General features: G+C 39.7%; 1 non-coding gene across 1 annotated transcript; it reads left to right on the forward strand.

The window, feature by feature from the left end:
• The first annotated feature begins 3,562 nt into the window (after window positions 1–3,562).
• On the forward strand, window positions 3,563–3,666 carry LOC127746082 (small nucleolar RNA R71). Its single transcript, XR_008007702.1, has one exon. It is a non-coding gene; the product is annotated as a small nucleolar RNA R71 (small nucleolar RNA).
• The last annotated feature ends 5,947 nt before the right edge of the window (window positions 3,667–9,613 follow it).

The following is a 9,613-nucleotide window of genomic DNA, read 5'->3' on the forward strand; positions in this document are numbered from 1 at the left end:
AACTTAGTTATATCTCTCAACTATAATAAAAGCTGAATCTAAACTCCACTTGGTCAACCTTTGCCAGGGTAAAGGAAAGTCAAGGGACTAATTAAATTGACATTTGAATCTTCAAGGGACTAATTAAACTGACCTTTGAATCCTAATTATTTCCGAAGAAAAGGTTGGGATTATTCAGGTTCAGCTCAATTAGCAAGATAACGGTTATTAATTATGTTGAGTCTAATAACTGTTGAGTTACTAAATTCTTAATCAGAACCAAAAGGGGAAAAAGTAAAATTGCTGGAATAAAATATCTTCAATTCGTAAACAATGATAATCATAAATTAACAAGAGCAATAATAAACTGAAAATACCTCAATATCATTAATTCAAATAATAATCTGGAACATGGAATAATTCATAAATTAAATTATAAAATTAAATGATCAATTCAAATGCCGGAATAAATAATTATGGAACTAAAATAGAAGAACATTAAAACCCGGATCCAGAGTTACTCTTAAAACAAGAAGAAATCCTAAATCCTAAAAAGAGAGAGAGAGAATCTCTCTCTAGACTAAATCTAAATCATGGAAAAGTAGAATTATGCCAGCCCACTTGAATGGATGCATTCCCCCACTTCATAACCTCTGGTCTATGCCTTCTGGACTTGGATTTGGGCCAAAAAGAGCTTTAGAAATCGCTGGGGCGTATTCTATAATTTTCTGGTGCGTAGCCTCTGTCACGCGTCCGCGTGGGTCACGCGGTCACGTCATTCGGAGCTTTTCCTTGCTATGCGGTCGCGTCAGTCATGCGACCGCGTCATGTGCGTTCTGCTAGAGGCGCGCGGTCGCGTCAGTCATGCGGCCGTGTCGCTGCTGATTCGTGCTTGGCACGTGATCGCGTCGTCCATGCGATCGCGTGGATACCAGTTTCCTTAAAGCTCCGTTTTGCTTTCTCCTTTCCCTTTGGTATGTTTCCTTTTTCATCCTTTAAGTCATTCTGCCTTAGAAACTCTGAAACTACTCAACACACTAATCATGGCATCGAATGGAAATAAAGGTAATTAAAATAATTAATTTTCAAAGCTTAGGAAACATGTTTTTCACGATATGACATAATAAGGGAGGGAAAGTAAAACCATGCAATTAATGTGAATAAGTAGGTGAAGGATTGTATAAATCACTCAAATTAAGCACAAAATATCTCATGAAATATGGGTTTATCAAACACCAAACTTGTCATTCACTATATGCTGCATATAGAGATTCTTCTAAGTGCTTGTCAAAGTTGACTTAGAATTCATGAACCTTGCTTTATTAGCTACTTTAAAAATCCTAAAACTACTGAAAGGATATAAAACATGGGATGCCTCCCATGAAGCGCTTCTTTAGCGTCATTAGCTTGACGTTTGGCCTTTGTCAGGATGGTTGGTAGTGCTTTAAATCTTCCCCTCTTGCAGTGAATCTGTCTCCATTGACTTTATTAAGAAGCTCCACATGTTCTAAAGAAAGAATTTTGCTGATGGTGTACACTTGAGGCAGCCGAGATGGAATGGTGGGGAGATGAGGTGGGATAGGTGGAAAATAAGCAAAGATCACTTCATCTCCTAGAGAGAAATCCTCTGTAGGGATCTTCTTGTTCCTCCATCCCCTTGGGACTTTTTTCCTTGTTTCCCTTGATGTTGCCCTGCTCCTTGTGGTTTCGTTTTCCAAGAAGATTTTGTTGCTGGTCTCGTATGACTCTGGTGGGTCTAGCTCCTCTTGGGTTACACTTGGCTGCTATTCCTTCTGACCACATTGCTTGTCAACCAGAGGGATTTTCAGGTGTATTATTTGTGCTTCCGTGCTTGTTTCTTCCATCAGTTCCTTATTGTGCTCTTCCCTTGATTCTTTGTTTTCATGATTTGCTTCTTGTGAGGGTTTGAAGACATTGAAAGTGAGTTGTTCATCATGTATCCTCAATATTAGCTCTCCTTGCTCCACATCTATAAACGCCCTGGCTGTGGCTAAGAATGGTCTCCCCAAGATGATGGGATGGATGTGATTTTCCTCCATCTCCAAGATAACAAAGTCTGTGGGAAGGAAGTAGTTCCCAACCTTCACTAACACGTTTTCAACCACTCCTATTGCCTATTTTTGAGTTTTGTCAGCCAATTTGATGATTATGTTTGTGGGCGTTAGCTCGTTGATTTGAAGCTTTTTCATGAGGGATAGAGGCATTAAGTTGATGATTGCTCCCAGGTCACAGAGTCCCTTATTAATCATTGTTTCTCCTATAACACAAGGAATGTGAAAACTCCCTGGGTCCTTCCTTTTTGTAGGTGGCTCTGTTTGAATGAGAGCACTGCACTCCTTATTCATCACTATTGTTTGCCCACCCTTTAGTGAACTCTTTTTGGTCAGCAGCTCCTTTATGTACTTGATGTATGAGGGCATCTGCTGGAGAGCCTTAATGAACGGTATGTTTACATGAAGAGATGCAAACATGTCGAGGAACCTTGAATACATTCTCCTTGATACACCACCCTTGAGCCTTTGGGGAAAAGGTGCATATGGGTTCAGAGTCTCCTCTTTTTTTAGCTCCTTCCTGTGTATGGGATTGGGTGCTTGATTGCTCTCTTCATGCTTTTTCTTTGGAATGTCTTGAAAGTGTTCTGTTTGTGTGTTTACTTTTCCACACTCCTCTCATCACTTATAGTGATCATCTTGCATTCTTCCCATCTTACTTTCTTTGTTTCTCCTCTTGGGTTCTTCTCTGTGTTACTTGGGAAACTATCAGTAGGCTTGGTAAACTGTTGAGATAGATATCCCACTTGGGACTCCAGCCTCTTGATGGTGTTTCCCTGGTTTTTGATATTGGCTCTCACTTCATCCTTGAAGACTCTGTTGTCTTGGACTTCTTTACATATACCTTCAAGTAGAGTCTCAATTCTAGAGAGTCTATCTTCAGTGGGTGATGATGGATTAAGATTAGGAGGTTGAGAGTGGTCATGTTGGTTTTGGTATGGATGTTGAGAAGGGTGGTTAGGTAGGTGTTGATATGATCTCTGTGAGGGATGTTGGTGAGTTGCATTGTTGTTGGGATTGTGGTTGTGGCATCTCTGGTCTTGGCCTTGGTCTTGTTGATTTCCCCACCCAAAATTAGGGTGGTTCCTCCAACCAGAATTATAAATTTTGGAGTATGGATCATGGGTCTGCCTGGGTGAGTTCCAAACATAGTTGGCTTGTTCCTAGTCGCCTTCTTCTCCTGTATTCACTCTTTCTTGGGCTGGTGATAAAGTGATGACTGCTGCAACTTGGTTCTCTTCCATCTTCTTGGTAAGATCGGCTAACTGCTTGGTGATCATCTTATTTTGAGCCAACAGTGCATTCATATGGTTCAGCTCCATCACTCTTCGAGTGTTGCTTCTTTCAGAAGCATAGAAGTAGGCATTCTCAGCTTCAGTCTCAATGACATCTATGGCTTCTTCAATGGTTTTCTTCTTGTTTAGAGATCCCCTGATGAATGGTCTACGACCTTCTTTGATTCATAAGAAAGACCTTCATAGAAAATGTGCAGTTGAACCCATTCATTGAACATGTCTGGTGGGCACCTTCTTGTTAAGTCCTTAAACCTCTCCCATGCCTCATAGAGAGTTTCACCATCTTGTTGCCTGAAGGTTTATACCTCAGCTCTCAACCTGTTGATTCTTTGAGGAGGGTAGAATCTCGCCAAAAATTTGTTCACCACATCTTCCCAATTTTTTAAACTCTCCTTTGGGAAAGATTCCAGCCATTTAGATGCTTTGTCCCTGAGTGAAAAAGGGGAGTGAAAAAGGGAACAAAAGTAGTCTATAGACATCCGGATGAACACCATTAGACTTCACAGTGTCATATATTTTTAGGAAGGTGGTTAGATGTTGATTGGGGTCTTCTTGGGCGCTTCCTCTGAATAAACAGTTATTCTGAACAAGGGTGATGAGCTGGGGTTTTAATTCAAAGTTATTGGCATGTATGGTTGGCTTTTGGATACAAATTCCACAATTTCCTGGGTTCGGATTGATGTATGAGCATAGAACTCTTCTCTCTTGCCCAGCATGATTCACAGGGCCTTCCATAATTTCATGGTTGTTTTCCAGGTTCTCCTCCATGTTTGTTTCAAAGTACTCTTCCTATTCCTTAGCACCAACAATTTTTTCCCTCTTGCTTCCCTCCTTAATATAAGGAAGGTCCTCTCAGGTTCAGAATCAAAGGAAGTTAAAGCTCCACTTCTTTTCGCTGTCATACAACTAAGAAAGCACACAACAAGAAAGAAAATGAAGAGATTATTCTTGTTAAAGTGGCTGTTAGTGTGAGTGGTGCAAATTATCAAACAGTTAGTGGATTAGTGAACAAAATTGTAAATAACAACAAAAGAAAAGAAAACGAAGAGGGGAGATGGGGGAGAGGAAGAAGATAACTGAAACTGAAGGTAAACGATTAGGTAAAATACACAAGCAAAAGAAAAATGCTCAATCTAGTGATCTTCTAACTTAATCATTGTCGATACAAAATCAATCCCCGGCAACGGCGCCATAAACTTGATGCACGAAAACTTGTCTCTCAACATATTTCCCTTCGGCAAGTATATCGATTGTCGTCAAGTAAAAACTCACAATAGAGTGAGGTCGAATCCCACAGGGATTGATTGGTCGAGCAACTTTAATTGGAGGAACGTCCTAGTTGAGCTGAGCCAAAATTGAGTTAAGAATTGCAGAAAGTTAAATGGCGGGAAAGTAAATTACAGAAAGTAAATTGCAGAATCTTAAATGGGGATTTGGGGAAATGAACATGAAAATAAATGGCAGAAAGTAAAGAGAATGGGTAAGATCAGAAGTAGGGGATTCATTGGGCTTAGGAGATGTTGCATTCTCCGGATCAAGTTCATTCTCATCTCTTCCTCAATAAATGCATTCATTGATCTACTTGGCAATTTTAGATGATTGGATCCAATTCCTTGGCAACCCAATCTCTCTAAGTTTGAACAATTGCCCAATTCCTTGATTTAATTGCTCATGGGAAGAGATGAAGTATGGTCACTGATTATACCACATGTATTTCCAAATCAAAGTGTTGGGAGGATTATATGCCACTATATCCGTCCAAAACACAATTTGGTCCAACATGAGAAAGCATTTCTAGCATGATCTCCTTATCCCTTTTCTAAGGCTCAGAGGTGATCCAATTATGGAGAGTTTCTTTTCCAAGACAACAAACCTATTGATTTAAGATCGAAAGCTTTCTAGTAAATCAAGAGAAAAGAAAGAAGAAGAAGATTGAAAACTATAATTGATCCATCAAATTACAACAGAGCTCCCTAACCCAATGAAAAGGGGTTTAGTTGTTCATAGCTTTGGAAATGGAAGATGATAGAGAAGAGTACATTCTCCAGTAAACTAGAAATTACAGGAAAAGTAAATATACAGAGTGTAGTTCTCAAAAATGCCAAGCTTCTCTGTAGTTCAAAACTACTCCTATATATACTACTCTTCTTGATCTTCTAGTCAGCTCTTCAAGTCTTAGATATCGGCCTTTGATCTTGAGTTGAAGCAGTTACATTCTTTAGTGTGCTCAGCTTTGCTTGCAGAAAAGGTGTGAGTCAGGCATGGGTGGACGTTAGTTAGGATGTTAGTGGTGTTAACGTTAAGTGGAAATATGGGTTTGAGAACTTTAGTAATGATCACCTTTTTCACTAACGCTCCAAACCATATTGATCCACGTTAACTTCAACGTTAGTGGCACTAACGTGACCACTAACGTTGCCTCTTAGTCGTTCGCAAACGTTATTAGCATTCACCTTTACCAATAACGTTGCCTCTTAGTCCTTCGCAAATGTTATTGGCATTCACCTTTACCAATAATGTTGCTCTTTGCTTCTTTTCCCCACGTTAGTGATCCACGTTAGTGTAACTAACGTGGCCCTTAACGTAGGCATGCCCAAGCTTCAAGAGCATTTGTGACACTTACCTTTGTCACTAACTTTTCAAACGCCCCTTCTTCCCACGTTAGTGCCTCACGTTAATTGCATTAACGTGACCACTAACGTGGTGGTGATTGCCATCTCCAACGTTAGTGACAAACGTGAGTGTCACTTACGTTAGCCTATCATTCCTTGCTCCACGTTACCCTTCACGTTAGTGGTCTTAACGTGACCACTAACGTGGGCAATATTGGCTTAGTCCAACGTTAGTGACAAAGGTAAGTGTCACTAATGTTGGCGATTGCTTTCTCCTCCCACATTATAGTTCATGTTAATTGGCTTAACGTGACTCTTAACATGGCTAAGTGTGCCCTATTGGAACATTAGTGGTATCCTCTTTTACCTCTAACATTAGAGCTCCCCTTTTCCTCCACGTTAGCTACCACATTAATGTAATTAACGTGGCAACTAACGTGGGCTATGATGGCTTCGAAGGCGTTATTGGTGATCACTTTTTCCAATAACGCTGCAAGCTTATTCCCATTCCACGTTAGTGGTCACGTTAATTAGATTAACGTGGCTGCTAATGTGGCTCTTTCTTGCTTCCTTTGTCCTAAAATCAAGCAAATAGAGTGCATCAAAGCTCTGTTCCAAGTCATGAGATCATGCATTATCCATTTTATCATTCAATTCCTGCCTAATTCTCATGAAATCATGTAAAGTTCACAATGTTTGCTCGAATCAAGATGTAAGTGTATATATGCCCAAAACTTGCTTATTTACTAAGAAATTGCATGAAACTACCCTAAAATAGTAAAGAAAAGGTCAGTGAAACTGGCCAAGATGCCCTGGCATCACTTATAGATGAGAGTTAAGCACTTAACCTCTTCTCATGATCACTAGATCAAGGAATTGGCAGGTTGATTATGATTAGAGAGATTGGGTCACCAAAGAATTGGGATCCAATCACTTTCAATCTGCCACGGATCTATCAAAATGATTGAGAAAGAAGTTGAGACTCAATTGATTCATGAAGGATTGCAATATCTCCAATCCCTGATGAATTATTTTCTCTAATTTTCCTCACTTAGATCTTTTTGATTGACATTCCCAGTTAATTTGTCTTGCTGTTTAAATCCCTGCACCTAATTTCCATTATAATTCATGCAATTTAAGTTTCCTTGCAATTTAGATTCTGCAATTTTACTTTCTTGCACTCTAAGATTCAGTTATTTACATTTCTTGCAATTTAAGTTTCAGCTCTTTTAGTTTTTTGCACTTTAAGTTTCAGCTATTTATCTTACTTGCCATTTAAGCTTCAGTTGATTTACATTCTGCAATTTAGATTCATAGTAATTTACATTCTGTTTGATCAAACTCCACCCAAATCATCAACTATCAGCTTAACTAAATTCATCACCATACTAAAGTTACTTAATCCATCAATCCCTATGGGATCAACCTCACTTTTGTGAGTTTTACTACTTGATGTGACCTGGTTCATTTGCCGGTTAGTTTGTGTGGAATCCATTTTCCCATCATCAAGTTTTTGGCGCAGTTACCGGGGATTGATTAAGATTGACAATGATTAAGTAAGGTGATAATCTATATTAAGCATTTTCTTTTCTTTTTGCTAAGCACACTAACTATTTGTGTTTTTGTTTCTATTAACCATAACCTCACTCTAGCAATAGAGTGCCCTGCTTTTGTGTTTTGGTTTGTTTGTGTTTGTATGCCAGGTGGGAGAAGAAGTGAATCCACCTCCTTTTATTCTGAGCTAGAGAGAACATTCTTGAGATTGAGAAGAGAAGCAAGAGGGAAGGGAGTTATTAGAGAATAATCAGAAGAAGAAGATCAAGAGATGGAGGGTAATCTCCCTAATCCACCTGAAGATGTGGCTAACAACAATGGCCAACCTCTCAGAAGAGTATTAGCTTCCTACACTATCCACAACCCAAGAAATTGTGGGAGCAGTATCTTAACCCCCAATGTCCATGCTAATAACTTCGAACTCAAACCTCAATTGATTACCCTGGTCCAAAATAATTGTCAGTATGGAGGAAGTGCTACTGAAGACCCAAACCAACACCTCTCTGTGTTTTTGAGTATTTGTAACACTGTCAAAACTAATGGAGTCCACCCTAACATCTATAAGCTTTTGTTATTCCCATTCTCACTGAGAGATAAAGCCACACATTGGTTAAAAACCTTCCCTAAAGAAAGCATGTAATATAGAAAGCATCTAAAGGAAGCGCACCAAAATTATCATCATGTAATAACCCACAATGGAGTTGGATCGTATCCACAGAGATTGGTAGATTTGAGCAATTTTAATCAGTTGGTGAATTAGTCAAGCTGAGCAATATAGAGTATGATTGCAGAATTGTAAATGGACAGGAAAGTAAATGACTCAAAAGTAAAGATAAGCAGTAAAGTGTATAAAAGAAAATGGCAATAATGTAAAGTGCAGAATCATAAATGAATTAATTGTAAATAGGAATGGGGATTGACAGAATTGTAAAGGAAGCTATAAAGAAAGTAGAAGATAAGAAAAGGGGGATTCATTGAGATTGGGAGATATTCTTCTCTTTGAATTACATCTAGCTCATCTCATATTCAATCATGCAACTCATTGACCTCTTGGCAATCATGGTTGATTGAGCCCCAATCCCTTGGTGACTCAATCTTTCAAATCTTAATAATCAGCCAATTCTTTGGTCTAATTGCTCACGAAGAGAGATATGCTTGGTCCCTGATTATACCACACATCATTATAGGTCCACGTAGTGGGTGGATTATATGTCACCATATCCAATCACCAAAACCCAGATTCTACTCGAGTGTGAGAAGGGATTTCAAGCATGGTTTCATGTTTCCTCTTCCAAAGTTCCCATGAAACCCAATTTTCATTCAACCTCTTTCCCAAGATGATTGAACACTAATCATTAAAACGAAATTCCTTCTAGCAAATCAAAGAGAAGATGAAGAGAAAAAGAAATTCACTATCATTAATCCATCAAGTACAACAGAGCTCCCTCTCTCAATGAGAGGGAAGTTAGCTATTTATAGCTAAAGGAAAAGTACAAGAAATGGAAGAAGATGAAAAGTAAATCTAACTATGCTTTCAACAAAAGCTACTACGCAACTCCAATAACAACAACCCCTTTCTCAGTACTTCCAAGGGTTATTTATACTACTCCTATTACTAGAATTAAAAAATACAAAAAGAAAAGAAAATTACAATTGGAGGAAAAAAGAAAACTCAATAAACGTGACCTACAGTGGCTGGCGTGTGACCGACGCTTTAGTGGCGTGCCACGCCTAGCTCCAATTTTGGCTTGGCCCGCCACGCCAAACTCTTCAAGTGGCACGCCCCTAACATTGGCATCCCTGGCGTGCCACGCCTTCGAGCTCAAGTGGCACGCCCAGGCCTTCTCCTTCTTCTCCTTGTTTCTGGAAAGTTGAACTAGCGTGGCACGCCCAGGGCTTGGCGTGCCACGCCCATTTGTGTGCTTAGTTCCTTCGTTGGCGTGCCACGCCCAGAACTCAAATGGCACACCCGAGTCTTCTTCTTGTTGATTGGCGATGCTGGCGTGCCACGCCTGAGACTCAAGTGGCACACCCAAGTTAGGAATGATAACTAGCGTGCCACGCCTTCGACACTAAGTGGCACACCCATATGGTTGGCCTC

This window comes from Arachis duranensis, chromosome 3, assembly GCF_000817695.3.
Source record: "Arachis duranensis cultivar V14167 chromosome 3, aradu.V14167.gnm2.J7QH, whole genome shotgun sequence".
Taxonomy (NCBI): Eukaryota; Viridiplantae; Streptophyta; class Magnoliopsida; order Fabales; family Fabaceae; genus Arachis; species Arachis duranensis.